Source organism: Sus scrofa, chromosome 13 (assembly GCF_054392235.1).
Source record: "Sus scrofa isolate SSC_HxYL_T2T_F1_AM1 chromosome 13, Sscrofa_HxYL_maternal_Yorkshire_Landrace_v2.0, whole genome shotgun sequence".
NCBI lineage: Eukaryota > Metazoa > Chordata > Mammalia > Artiodactyla > Suidae > Sus > Sus scrofa.
In genome coordinates this window covers 193,497,269-193,512,357 of record NC_139395.1, presented here as the reverse complement: position 1 = coordinate 193,512,357, position 15,089 = coordinate 193,497,269, and the positions used below count along the sequence as shown (strand labels likewise).

Sequence of the window (15,089 nt, the reverse complement as noted above, 5' to 3'; positions counted from 1 at the left end):
GCTATGGAGATTAAGGAAAAAAAAAGTTAACATAAAACAAGACACAGACAGAGACATTTATCTTAAGTAAAAGTGGGAACCGGGGGACTCAAGGTCTCAGGGACCAAGAGCCTTGCCTCAAGAAACCACACTGCTTTTATTGTGCTCTTGAGGATTACATCAAGAGAAAAGGGGGTTGTAGGTGCAGGATATAGTTTTTTTTATTATTTTAAAAGTCACTTAGCTGGTAAATGGTTAAACTTTTTACTCTAAACTTTAGGCATTTAAGAATCATTAGCATTTGAGTTAGCTATCTATGTATAGCATTTCAGAGAATCCTCACTGTGCTTCGGCAAAGGGCATGCCTATTTGTGGCAACCCTGTGTGCCTAGGTTTGCACCTTGGTTCTCTTTTCTAATGCATATTCGGTTAACAACCACTCATAAACCACTTGGTCATGAGGTTCCTCTTTCTCTTATTCTTTAGAGGACATATCATGCTTGTACAAATGGCATGCCAATCTGCACAGGTCCGGTGCGCCTAGACCAATGTATTATGTCCTCATTCAGCTGACCCCGCGAATAACCCATGCCTTTAGGTCTTTGTTCTTAAGCTTAAGTCATTTACCATCACCGTGACTGTTTCTCAAGCAGGAAAACGGGACAAAGCAAGGAAGGACAAGATGGAGTTTTCAGCAAAGAGGCTAAGAAAATATTATAAAAACATGTCTCGCAACACAAAACTCTTAATTTTTTCCTCCCCCCACTTCCTCCTTCCCTTTAAGTAACTATTAGTTTGTTTTCTAAGTATGGGAGTCTATTTCTACTTTGTAAATAGATTCATTTGTATGATTTTTTTGATTCCACATATAAGTGATATCATATATTTTTCTTTCTCTAACTTACTTCACTTAGTATGATAATCTCTAGGTCCATCTATGTTGCTGTAAATGGAATTATTCATTTTTTCTGACTGAGTAATATTCCATTGTGTGTGTGTGTGTATACATATATATATATATATATATATATATATATATATATACTATATCTTCTTTATCCATTTTGCTGTTGATGGACATTTAGGTTGCTTTTATGTCCTGACCATTTTCAGTAGTACTGCAGTGAACATTGGGATTCAAAATTATTCAAAAATAATTCTTTTTGAATTATGGTTTTCCCTGGATAGATGCTCAGGAGTGGGATTGAGGGATCATATGGTAGTTCTATTTTTATCTTTTTACGGAGCCTCCATACTGTTCTCCATGTGGCTGTACCAACTTACATTCCCACCAACAGTGTAGGAGAGCACTTTTCTCCACACCCTCTGCAGTATTTTTCTTTGTAGACTTTTTAATGATGGTCATTCTGACTGCTGTGAAGTGATGCATCATTATAGGTTTTTTTTTTAGCTTCATTCTTTACTATGAGTTCAATGTAGATTTTGGTTATTTTTTTTCTTTTTCTTTTATATTTTAATTGAAGTATAGTTGATTTACAATGTGTTAATTTCTGCTGTACAGCAAAGTGATTTATTTATACATATCTAAACTCTTTTTTAATATATTCATTTCCACTATGCTTTATCATAAGACATCAAATATATTTCTCCATGCTCTACAGTAAGATCTTGTTGATTATCTCCTTCATGTATAATAGCTTATATCTGCTAGACCCAACCTCCCATTCCATCCTTCCCCCAACCATCTCCCCATGGAAACCATAAGTTTGTTCTCTATATCTTTGAGTCTGTTTCTGTTTCATAGACAGGTTCTTTTGTGTCATTTTTTAGATTCCACATATAAGCGATTGCATATGGTATTTGTCTTTCTGACTTACTTTACTTAGTATGATAATATAAATCTAAAATGAATAAATCTAAAAAGAAAATAAAATTGTTAGAAAATTGAAACAATGGAGGCTTTATAGATATGCATTTTCAGACATTAAATACAATTTTTTGGTGAGTCTGATTATATTTTTAAAAATACACATGAGGTAGTAGCCAGAGTGGCTTTTATATGGACATTTGAAATTAAATTTAAAAAGAACAAATAATCTAGTACTATAACATTTCTTTCTAAAGATTATTCAAAAGGAGAATGAAAAAAACTCCAAAGGAATTCTTCAAGTTCACACAGGAGTGTGAGAACAAGAGGTCTTGCCTACCACACATTATGAGGCACTATAGTCTCTTTTTCAATTTGCAGAGGCTTATAATAATGAAAATACTGGTCCATTTGAGGAAGAGATAGATTCTGACTTAATTTTTTAGTTTTTTGTTGGATCATCCTCACATGAAGACACCATATTGACTGGAAAATTAGATATGCCTTAGCTTGACAAGGGATCTTTAAATTTTAGTGTCTCTTTGAGACATTCATCAATAATGACTGGCTAAGGGAGGTTAGGATCAATGAACAGGGGGGTATCCATACCCAGGGGAAAGAACGCTGCAGCTTGGCATTAGTGCTGTAATGTTTCTGCTTCATTTTTATGTTCTGTGTATGGTAATCAAGAGTCCCATTAAAGTAAAGAATGAAGCCTGGTAGTCTGTTGCTTTTTATGAACTGGCATCATTGCTATTTGCTTTTTCAGTAATGGTGATTTCTTTTCTGTCAAGAATTATAGACTTTTCCAAGGAAATTCTTACCTTGAGTGGATTTAGAAATTGCAGTACCTTCAGGCAACACTTAACATGGGTACCAAAAAAAAAAAAAAAAAATGTTCTTACTGACAAGAAAAATGATTGATAAGTATATGCTGAGGAAATCGTGAAAACATTAGGAAACTCAAGAAAACTATTCAGTGGAATCAGCTCTATGCAAATGAATACCAACATTTGCATATTTCCTTTTCCTGCTTCATATATTAAGAAGCCCCAGGTGGTGCTGAAACAAGAGCGTAGTTTGTTTTGGGTTTCTGTAACAATTTGTGTCTTTTGCTCATTCACCAGCTGTGTCAAATATGGCAAACGATGGCTGGCGAGATCTTCCCATTGAAGGAAAAAAACGTTGTTTTAAAAATCCGGCTCCTGATAGTCACCAAAGGGGAAAATATCTAATGATCTAGAAAATCATGGCTTAGATCTAAATCCAGGGTTTTACTCTAAAAAAAAACTGGTCCTTACTGATTTGGAAAATATGAGCAGGTAGGAAGAAAGTTAGGAAAGAAATCAAGAAGAACCAAAGCACTGGAGAACTATGTTATCATTTCTATTAAAATGAATAGAAATGTAAACTTCCCACTTACCTGTTTATTTTAATTAAGAAAATTGGATCTACAAGACTGTTATCAAAGATGGTTACATAATTTGTAGAGCCCATTGCAAAATGAGAACATGAAGATCCTTGTTCAAAAAGCAGGGGAAAAAAACTACAGTTAAAAGTACCAAGATATGAAGCAATTTCTTTAAAATATTTTATTACTTATAAAACATGGTAGGATAACACATGAGTAATAACTTAGAAACTGCAAAAAAAAAAATTTGGGTGTCGTATTTTTAAAAGATACAGTGATGGTTAATAACTTAATTGATCACAAGTTATTTCTGGCTAATTTTTTATGAATTTATTGTCATCAAAATTTATACTTTAAACAATTTTATTTTCAACCAACATTGTTAAAATGATGTCAGGTGCTCGCTTCGGCAGCACATATACTAAAATTGGAACGATACAGAGAAGATTAGCATGGCCCCTGCGCAAGGATGACACGCAAATTCGTGAAGCGTTCCATATTTTTGAGTAATATTCCATTGTAAATGTACCACATTTTCTTTAAAAAATAAATAAATAAATAGATAGATAAAATGATGTCAGTTACTCCAGGCCAATGTTTGATAGAAAACAGTTTTAGTAATTTTAATTTACAAGTATCATTCTGATGTATGACTGAAACTAAGAATATTTTATAGACTGACAATATTGGGATCAATTTTTATAAATTGCTTCAAAATGTAAGTTTTAGTTCATATCAGCTATTGATTCTCATGGAAATTTTTTTCTAAAAACATTTATATCTTCATATAAATCAATTCCATATTACTCTGAATTTAATTTTAAAAGTAAATTTATATAACGGCTTTTGCATGCGTACTCTGATATTTCCTTTAACTTGTAGAGCTCATATGATAAACAAAAAATGAGATTATGATTTGTAAATAATTCAAAGCTTATGTTTATGCATTCTATCACTGTATATTTAATTGCAAGGAAGAAATTTTTAATGGTTTTTGCCTTAATAATTGATTCACCAAAAACTCGATATTGAAATCTTTTGCTCTGATCATCTATTAGTGTATAAAATTTCATATAGCATAGTGTTCTCCAGTTTCATCCATGTTGACACTTATGGAAGAATTTTCTCCTTTTTAAGGATATAATATTCCATATATATATCTCATTATATACATTCTATTACATATTTATTCACATTATCCATTCATCTGTTGATGGAATTTGAGTAGTTCCCATATCTTGGCTGTAAAACATGGTACCTTTAGTTAAAACTATGGTATTGTGCACATTAAAATATACTAACACATTGATCTCACATTTGTGTTCTGACCACAAAGCACACACACACATACACACACACACACACTCCCAAGAACATGAAGAAATTTTTGTAAATAGTGGTATGTTTAGTATCTTGATTGTAACGATGATATATATATATCTCCAGACTTTTCAAGATATACACGTTAAATGTGTGTGATGTATTGTATATTAGTTATTCTCCAACAAAGTTTAAAAAGAAAGAAATGGTAACATACTTTTTAAAAAATGGCACTTGAAGGAATCAAAATTCATTTATTTTAGCTCTTTCATAAGACAATCTCAAAAAGAAACTGTTTAGAGAAATATTAATACATATGCTGTCATCATTTATATCAGATTTCATTAAGAAAGAAAATTGGGTTAACTTTTTGACACTTTTGGACAATAGAGAAAATTAGCATTCCTTGTGTACAGAATTGGAGTTTAAAGGTTACCTTTTCCTGGTCTCAGTTTAAAATTTTATTCTGGTTTCATCTATAAACCAGTAATCCTTAAATTCAAAACATATAGTAACTTACAAAGTTGTTCATTGGGTGCTATGGCTATTGCATTAAGCTAATACTTTTGAAATTTGACTCAGTGTCTGAAATACTTCAGGCTGTATCTTACTTAAAAGCATTACATATTAAAGCAACATATTCTTTAACACTAATGCGAATTCTGTTTGAAAAGCTAACACATTGCATACATTCAAAATCAGCATCAGTTAATTAATTGAAACTACTAGGTTTATTGAAAAGAAGATCGAATTGATACAAAATTTGTTTCCAAACCAGTACTTAAGCTGTGATTTTGAAAGAGTTAGACAAATTTAAATAGAATAAGTCTTAAATAAATATGCAGTACATAAAATGAAAGCTAAAACACAGCAATGGTTTTAATAAAGGCTCATTAAAAACTGTGATTCTTGGCAAGCATATTCATTACTACGTTAAACTATAAAATCTATATGTTCAGAGGGCAAACAGTATTCTCTTTGTTAAACCAGAGAATGGAAAAAAAAAAAAAAACTATTTCAAGCCATGCTAATAAATTTTTAGTGAGTCCTTTCAAGTATCTTGCCAAGACATTAGACAGGTTTAGGAGAACACTTGGCTGCAAATTGATCCATAATAAATTGATTGATGTCATCACTTGAATATATGCTTTCCATGGTCTGTGATATAGGACATATTACAGTTATACATGTGTTTGATCTATCTAGAATTCCTCTGATGACTTTAGTTTAGTTATGAAAAATAAATGGGAAAACGAGTACATGATAAGTATCCATTATGAGTATGAATTTTGTTATGTACAACCTCAAATATTTATAAGGATCATTTTAAAAATCACTGAATGCTTTTTTATATGCCAAGCACAATTCTTGGCACTTGAGATACTACAGTAAACAAAAATAAGCCACAAATCAATCATAAGATTGTCATATTGCTGCTATATTTCTAAAAGAAGATAGAATCACATCTGACTTTCCGGAATTATGTGAGCTGGGGTAATTCCAAAAAGTGTGTCATAAAATGTGTTGAGATGTTGAGTATGTATATATTAGAAGAATCATAAAATATCATGGTTTTCCATAAAGCAAAGTGAAATAACATCCAAAAAAACTTTTCTATGAATAGATAGAAATGCAAATAAAACAGAGTCAGAACAAATTATTGAACTACCACAGAAAGAGTAATGTGCAAGGTACCATGATGGAAACTGGGAAATATAAAGTAGAATGAAACATAGTCCAGCACTCAGGTAGTTCAAAATCCGCTGTTCTACTAATCCAGTGCTTCGAGAACACAAAGAGGAAAAAAATAATCTTTATTAAGATTATTATAAGCTTTAGGCACCTATAAACTTTAGGCACCATCTTGGCAACAGTAGTAAAACTGGCTCAGTCCAAATCATTTAGAAAGAACCTCCCACATTTGTTCTTTAAGCATGTAAAGGGTGAGAAAGAGGGGGTGATTTTGAGATGGGGATTGCCACATTTCAGGAGGAAAAGTAGTGGGGTCGGGGAGACTTTTCTTGGAATGAAAAGCGAAGACCTATTTTATCCATTCCAGCCTATTTGGAACAGGAGGTACTCTTTGTCTCGACATCTCACAGAGTTTGAGAGGCAGAAGTGGGTGTTCATTAATTCTCCCACCCCCATCTCTCAGTGGACAGGTTTTTTGAGCCAGGAGCCCTCCAGAGACCCAAAATTCACTGTAAGAGCCTCATGCTCTACACAGAGCATTTGTGCAATGCTGTGCATTGAGCTGCTACTGTTGCATTTAGTCACAGAGACTAGGTTTTCCAACTTTCCTGACAGAGTGCAAAAGTAACATGTTCTCAATCTTCTCCTGATCAGGAATTCATTTTTATCCCTGTCAAGATAACTCAATGAAATAAAGCTTTGTTTCCTGAAGAACATAGCAATAGGGGAGATGTTTACGTTTATTTCTGTTTCTGGCTGTTGCACAGTCGCTTCTGGGATAAAGGTCAGAGTATATGGGCTCTGGTTCCTTCTGGTGCCCCCAGGATTTATATTTTCATCCAGGTATAAAGAGGCTGCTATGACAGAGACAAAGCTTAACTCACTCAGAGCTATCAAAAATATGAATCATTGCTGGAGGCTCAGAGGGAATGGCTCCCTGCCATTTAGCTTCTGAACACCATCATCGTCCTTTCTCAAAATAGATGATAATGTTCCCTCATTATGTTGTACTTTGGAAAGTCAATCTTGGTGTTTTAAATTTTACTATGACTTAGTCTGGATGGGTACACATGTATGTAAATAGGCACATATTATAAATACAAGTATAATATAGTTAAAATAGCATATGGGTACATGTGTGAATTATATAATATATATTCATAAGTAATAATATATAGTCCCTATTTCATCCAATAGGATCCATTCAAACTCAGTGACCTGAAAGAAATGACCACACTCAGAAGAGGAAAATGCTAATAGCTCTAGCCCCTCTCTTGTTTCCAATCAGATTTCTTCTGTCTCATTGGCCCAGCTCCTTGGCCAGAAAGGAGTGAAAGAGCAAGTAACTGGTGGTAATTGTTCTGTCCTGCAAAGTATCATTGGTACATCAGAAAGATTAATTGCAGAAACATTGCGTCCTGTCTACTACTGTGCCAACAGCCTGAAACTAAGCAGTTGTGTTCTGAATCACACTGCAAGGGTTCCTGGCAGCCTGACCTTTTCTCCTGTGCTTCTCCAAGTTAAATGTAAAAGCCGAATAAGGAAATATGACCACATGAAAAACCAAAAATGTGAACATGAGTTTGTATGACCTGGAAGTGGTCCACGTCTTAACACATCGTTCGGAAACCTAAGATGAGGGAAATTTGAAACACGGATTATATGATTATATTTAACTTTGGAAAACCATCTATTTCTGTCACTTGGACTCAATCTTCTTTTTCCATTTCTTAGCAGATAAAAATTTAAGAATTTGAATAAAAGTATGCAGACCTTCACATTATAATTTCATCTAAACAAGATTTTTTTTCATGTAAACTATAATACATCTACTTTTGTCCCTTAGCATTCTGTCATATATTAAAGTTGTTTTTGTACCTATATTTTCAACTTCACAACTAAATACTGCCTAATCCAGAGGAGTTCCCACCATTGCTCAGCGGTGACAAACCTGACTAGTGTCCGTGAGGTTGCAGGTTCAACCCCTGGCCTCATTCAGGGGGTTAAGGATTCCATGTTACCATGAGCTGTGGTGTAGGTCATGGATGCAGCTTGGCTCTGGGATTGCTGTGGCTGTGGTGTAGGCCTGCAGCTGCAGCTCCAATTTGACCCCTAGCTTGGTAACTTTCATTTGCCACAGGTGCAGCCCTAAAAAGCAAAAATAAATAAACAAATAAAATAAAATAAAATAAAAGCTACCTAATCCAGAATCCATATTCAATTTGTATTAGTATTCCTTCCCCCAGTGCATATGGACATGCCTTTCGCACAAACCCAGTGAATCACTAAGCATCATTATATTCAAGGACTTGAATGCCATGAATTGCGATCCCAACACAGCCACCCGATAGTTGTGTTCCCTCTGACACTTATATCTCAGATCTCCATTTCTTCACCTGAAAAATGGGAATAAGTCATACTTAAAAATATTCAAATGATGAAATGGGAGTTCTCATTGTGGCTCAGCAGGTTAAGAACATGACATAGTATCTCTGAGGATGTGGGTTCAACCCTAGCTTTGTTTAGTGGGTTAAGAATCTAGGATCCATCATTGTTGCAAGCTGCAGTATAGGTGGCAGATGTGGCTCAGACCTGATGTTGCTGTGGCTGTGGCTGTGGCCTGCACCTGCAACTCTGATTCAAACCATAGCCTAGGAACTTCCATAAGCTGTAGGTCTGGCCATAAAAAAAATAATTAATTAAATGATGAAGTGAGTTTATGTGTGTGAAATGCAAAATGTAGTGATTCACACTTTAAAAAAAAAAAAGCCTAGTTTATTTCTCCCCTTCCAAACCTAAATGAATACTAGTTGGATAAATTAAATAAATAAATAAATAAATAACTATGAAGACTTCACAACTTCTGGTTTGTCCTTGGGTTACTTTATACATTTTCCTAATAGTAGCCAGTCATGCTACAATCATGCAGCTTTGAAAAAGATTTTTTTCAACTTTTATATTTGAATTTGAGTAAATTACAAATATTTCTTAAAGTCAATTCCATTAAAAAATCAGGATATTAAATGTCATCAACATCAAAATGTTAACCATACCAAAATATTAAAATTAGGTCACATACATTTTGGGGAAGGATACTTAACAAAGCAGAGGTATCTAGAATTTACCAAAAAGAGTGTAATATTGTTTTCATATTCACAATGCATTCCTTATATTCACATGTGCTCTTAAGTGTGTGATGCAGGAAAAGGAAATCAGATGAGGAGAGGATGCTGGAAGAGCTACATGAGCCAAAGCAAATCACATCTCAGAAATGGAGCCACCTAGGAAAGAGAACTAACTGAAATCTCAAAGCTCTCATGATTGAATCATGTATCACCAGATAACAGTACAGGTCTTCTTAGATTTATGGTGGTGTTACATCCAATAACTCATTGTACGGTGAAAATATAAGTTGAAAATGCATTTAATACACCTGAACTACAGAGCATTGTAGCTTAGCCTAGCCCACCTTACTTGCTCAGATTGCTTACATTAGCCTATAGTTGAGCAAAATCATCTAACAAAGTCTATTTTATAATAAAGTGTTAAGTATCTCATGTAATTTATTGAATACTGTACTGCAATACAGTATGGCTGTATGGGTGCAGTATGGTTGTAAGTGTATGAATTGTTATCCTCGTGATGGAGGCTTGCTCTCCCTGCCCATCATCACAAGAGAGAGTCATACCACAGATCGCCAACTAGGGAAAGGATCAAAATTCAAAGGACAGTCTCTACTGAATGCATATTGGTTTTGCACCATGATAAAGTCAAAAAATTGTAAGTCGAACCATCATAAGTTGAGGACCATCTGTAGATTCATTCATTCATTCAAAAATTATAGAATGAGTGCTGGCTATGTTCCAATAGATCATAGGGAGAAAGCCAGATCAGAAAAAGCCTATAATCTTTCAGACAAAGAAATGATCAAACCGTCCTTCAGAGATGGGGTCAGTGGAATGGTGACAGGGACAGGCATGTCTTAAATAGCTATGCATACCTCTTCTGTGGTGGTTATATTTAATACCGCCATGTTACCAATTGGTTGCAAGGTAGTGTCTTTTGATTTCCATCATAATTAAATCCAATGACTTTAATCTTAACTCATATCTGAGAATTTCACGTTTTTCCAGTTTGATTCAAATTATTTTCCTCTGTCCAGAGTCCTAAAGCTGCTGTCCCAGAGAAGTATAACTATGTCTAAATGATATGAAATCACAGTCAAATGTGTCTGCATTTCTTACACTCCTGCTTTGAATTTCCTTTGGTTATATGAAAATTTTAGCTTCTTGTTGAGCATGGAGATTACTTAAGCAAAGAGGTTAACATAAAAAGATAACACTTTGACAATGTATGAAGAATAAGAGAAAAACTGATCTTAGGAGCTTATTATGGAAATATCTCCTTAGGAGCTTTCCCTGGAAACAAGGCACCATAACCATGCACGATTCGCTCTGGGTCTTTTTGGATATTTGTCAATTTGCCTTATTATTCCTTCAGAAAAGCCATTCAGATAATTCATTTGAAGGATTTATGAAAGTATGTTGTCACTAATATCTTCACTATTCATTTTTCAAAATTCTCTTTCTCCTATCTATCTTGTATCCACAAGTAATTCACTCCACTGAAGTGGATGGATGCAGACTGGTCTTAATGACTGAATGTCAACTGGTGATAGTAAGTACAGAATCTGGATGATTTCCTTAAGACTTAGGGCCACGTCCTGAAATTCAAAATAGAGGAAATTTAATTAATTTGAAATTGTCCACAATGTGAACTGTGCTAAAGATCCACAGAGGGCAACTGAGTATCTCATGGGTGAAAACTACCTCAAATAATTGTTGAGTACAAAGAACCACCAGTTCAAAAAAACCACTATTGTAATCTCTTCTCTAACTCATTTTATTTAAAAACCAAAGGAGATGAATCATTCTTGAAATATTCAAAGCTCAGCAGGAAAAAGTAATTATTTTTATCCTAAATACTTTACTGTGATAAAATTTCTTGTTATCCAGCCTGACCTTAGATGAAATCTTTGCTTAATTTAGGACAATGCAGCAGTGTTTATGGGGGCATTGCTGGACTCTAAGTTGTTATTCCTAATTTTTAAAAAAAATTTCTCTTAGGAATTCCCTGGTGGCCTAGTGTTTATACACTTACAACCATACTGCACCCATACAGCCATTCTGTTTTTTTTTTTATTTCAGTACAGTATTCAATAAATTACATAAGATACTTAATACTTTATTATAAAATAGCAGTCCTAGTGATTAAGGACTCCACTTTGTCACTACTATGGCTCAGGTCACTGCTGTGGCTCAGGTTTGATCCCTGGCCCAGGAATTTCTTCATGCCATGGGCACAGACAAAAAAAAAAAAATTATCTCACATCATATAGAACAGCACTTAATAGATGGTCAAGTAATTGTCACTTGGTTCAAATGAATACAACTTTGATACATCCACAGAAATAGTATTATCAAATGCATCCCCATAATGTTGAAAAATTATCACCCCCAAAAAACAACCTTGGCAAAAAAAGTTTTTCCAGTCAATGCTTCCAAATTTTTAAGAACATTTTAAGATAATCCCTGTATAATACAAACTATGCTAAGCTATATATAGCTCTCTTCCAATTTTTCACAGCAACATAGCAAAGGACACATTTGTACATAAATCATCGACATCTCTGATAATTTTCTAATGGTAATTCCTAGAATTGGAATTACCAGAACAAAGTCTTAAATATTTTTTCAAGCTCTTGCTACATATTGCCAAGTTTTTATGCAGGAAGGAAATACCATTTTATATAAACAGTGCATAAGAATGCTTTTTTTCATTGAAGCCTCTTCAACTTTGCCAATAAACAAAAGAAATGCAGCCCTGGTAACACCCTGATTTTCACCCAGTGCATCTTGTGTCAGACTTTTGACCAATAGAACGATAAGATAATATATCTGTGCTGGTTTTAAGCTACTAGGTTTGTGATTTTTTTTAATAGTAGCAATAGAAAGCTAATATATAACAGCCTTCCAATTCCTGCCCAAAGCATTTTGACACATTAGACTGTCTTGTTCAAGATCCTCAGCAAAGGTCTAAGAGATGTCTCTCTGTCCACAATTACTCAGTTCCTCCTCTTGTCTGGATCCACCCTTTAATTTTCTCAGGAGTCTCCAACAACTCTTCCCACTCAGACTTTCCTCACTAGACTTCCAAGACACTTCTGCTGGTTTTCTTCCTCTCCATCAGCAACTCCTTCTGAACTGTGGTTGCTAGTCTCTCCTCAATCCCTACAGTGTCCTTGACACCCCCATGTCTTTCCATCTTCTCACACCTCCTTGGTGAACTCATTTCGTCTATTGGATTTAAATCTATTTGATATTCTGATGATTTACAGCTCTAGGCTATATTTCTTCCTAAATTACACTCCTCAACTGTTAACAGCCTGCTCAGTATCTCACAAGGATGTCCCATGGGTATCTCAAATATAAACTATCCAAAACTGGGCTGCTGACTTCTGCCTGGTCCTCATCTCAGTGAGGAGAGGCTCCATTCTTCCAGGCGCTTAGGCCAGAAAAGTTGGAGTCATTCTCTTCCTCTTAGGAACAATACTTGGTCTGTCAGCAAATCCTTTTGGCACTCTCTTCAGAATATACCCAGAATGCACCCAGTTCTTGTAACATCCAGCACTATCCACCTAGCCTAAATCACAGTCCTCTCTTTCTTGGGTCATTATAGTAGCTTCCCAAGTATTTTCCCCATATCTACCATTGTCCCATCCTTCTTCAAAATAACAGCCAAGATAACCTCTTGAAAACGTGCCAGAGGACAGAAAGCACTGCTCCCAACACTCCACTGGTTTCAGATACCACTCAGAGTAAAAGCCAAAACCCTTATAGCCCTCTCCCTTCCATTCTCCTTGGCTTTCTACTTCATCTCTTATTCATTTCCTCTTCCTCTCTCTATATTGGCCTATTTGCTGTTCTTTAAATGTGTCAGATACACTCCCATCTCAGGGAGGATTCCTGCATGAAATACTCATTTTTCTTTGTTCATGGCTCTTCCCCAGACCTCTGCTCCAATTAGCTTGTGAAGTCTTAACTGACCACCATATGCAAAAGCACAACCATTGCTCCCAAACACTTCCTATGCACCTTCCCTGTTTATTTTTATATCACTAACACCATATATTTCACTTAATTATCAAGCTTACAGTATTTTTTCCCTTACTTCAATGTAAGTTCTATGAGTGTTAGGGTTTCTGTCTATCTTTTCACTGAGAATAGGACCTGGCAAAACACTAGGACCTTCATGAATACATGAATAATAGCAAGAGCAAAGATTGTATAAAGGAACAGAGAGGAGGAAAGCCTTCTGTTGCTATCTTATGAGCTCATGGATTTCTAGTTGTGCTGCCATTTCATTTTTTTGTTTAAAGTTCAAGTGATATTTAAAATTAAAATTCACTGATTTACTCATCAGTCAAAGGTTTTTCAAAAACTTTAATTTTAGGCCCATTAAGGTAAAACTTTAAAATAGTAAGATGGATAAGGAGAACTAAAATAAATTTGCCTTTTATTATTTAGAAATATATGCCACATTGTCCATTTAATTTGAAATTTATTTTACTTCAGAAAGTAAAGTAATGAAAGCTACCAGTTTTCATTTGATTTCAGTTCAATACACATTTACTACAGGTCAAACATAAGCCTTTTTTTCCACCCAAGAAAATACATAAAACTTTTGATTCTTTTATTAACTTACATAATTTACTTAAATATTTGTATTACATTTTTGAAACACTATACCATTTTATACACTTTATAAAAATCATATATGCATTCACATGAACACATGAAAGGATTTATTCTTTAATTGATTATATTGTCATTGTCATCAGCAATATTTTCAAATATTTTTCATTAGCCTAATACTCTATTTACAAGAATTTTAAACACATAGTTTAAGCTACACATAAATGCCCAGATCTCCACTGAGAATCATCATGCAAAGGCTTTAAAGCAGTTTATGTGGTTGTAATGACTCTCAACACCATGTTGTTTTTTCAACTTTTCTCAGGACTTCTAAACATAGAATACAAATAAAAAATTTATAGAGTGTAAATGATATGAAGTCTAGTAGCAGTATTACTTTGGAATTAGCATTCTACCAAGAAGACATGGAAAGGAATAGGAAATTTTTCCATAAAGAAAAAATAGAAGACTGAAAAATTTTATACATTTGTTCAACATATTTAATAAAAGTTCAGCATCTTCACAGTGATTTAAAATAAATATTTAGTCTACACATGCAAAATTGCCCAAGAGAAATAGAAATAATATTGTGTTACCACTAAAAGGAAATGGTTCTATCTCCTATGTTTCTATGTATATATTTAGAAACATACCACACACACACATATCCCTGAAAACATAAAGTCTATGTTGCAACTGTATCCCCAGTATTTTATGTAATGCCTCCACTTTCCAGATGCTATAGCTATTTTTTACTCTTCATTTGAACTACAAATAATCTTCTGAGGAAAAAATAAAAAAAGCAAGTCATTTCTAATTATTGCACAAAAGTATACCCAGGAAAAACATTAATTCAAAAGAAAACAAACCTTCATTCTTAGATTTCTTACAGGAACTACCTAAACAATAATTGCGAACTCTTGATAAAGTCAGCACTTAGAGGTACTTCAAAGAAGACATGGAAAAATTAACCTTTCACATTTCACTTTCAACACAAAATTAAAACCTAGGTATATTCCTAAAATGGTCTTCCAAGTTCCCCAAGTTTGAATTCAACTACTCTCAGATGTTCACATAAAGAGGGCACTTAAATGAAGATAATTAA

General features: G+C 34.2%; 1 protein-coding gene and 1 non-coding gene across 33 annotated transcripts in view; both read left to right on the top strand.

Annotated features, from left to right (window-relative positions):
* Nucleotides 1-15,089, top strand: part of ROBO2 (roundabout guidance receptor 2) — a 1,676,226-nt gene that overhangs the window by 953,357 nt on the left and 707,780 nt on the right. The window lies entirely within an intron of this gene.
* LOC146397815 (U6 spliceosomal RNA) lies at nucleotides 3,616-3,722 on the top strand. The gene has a single exon (XR_014825350.1). It is a non-coding gene; the product is annotated as a U6 spliceosomal RNA (small nuclear RNA).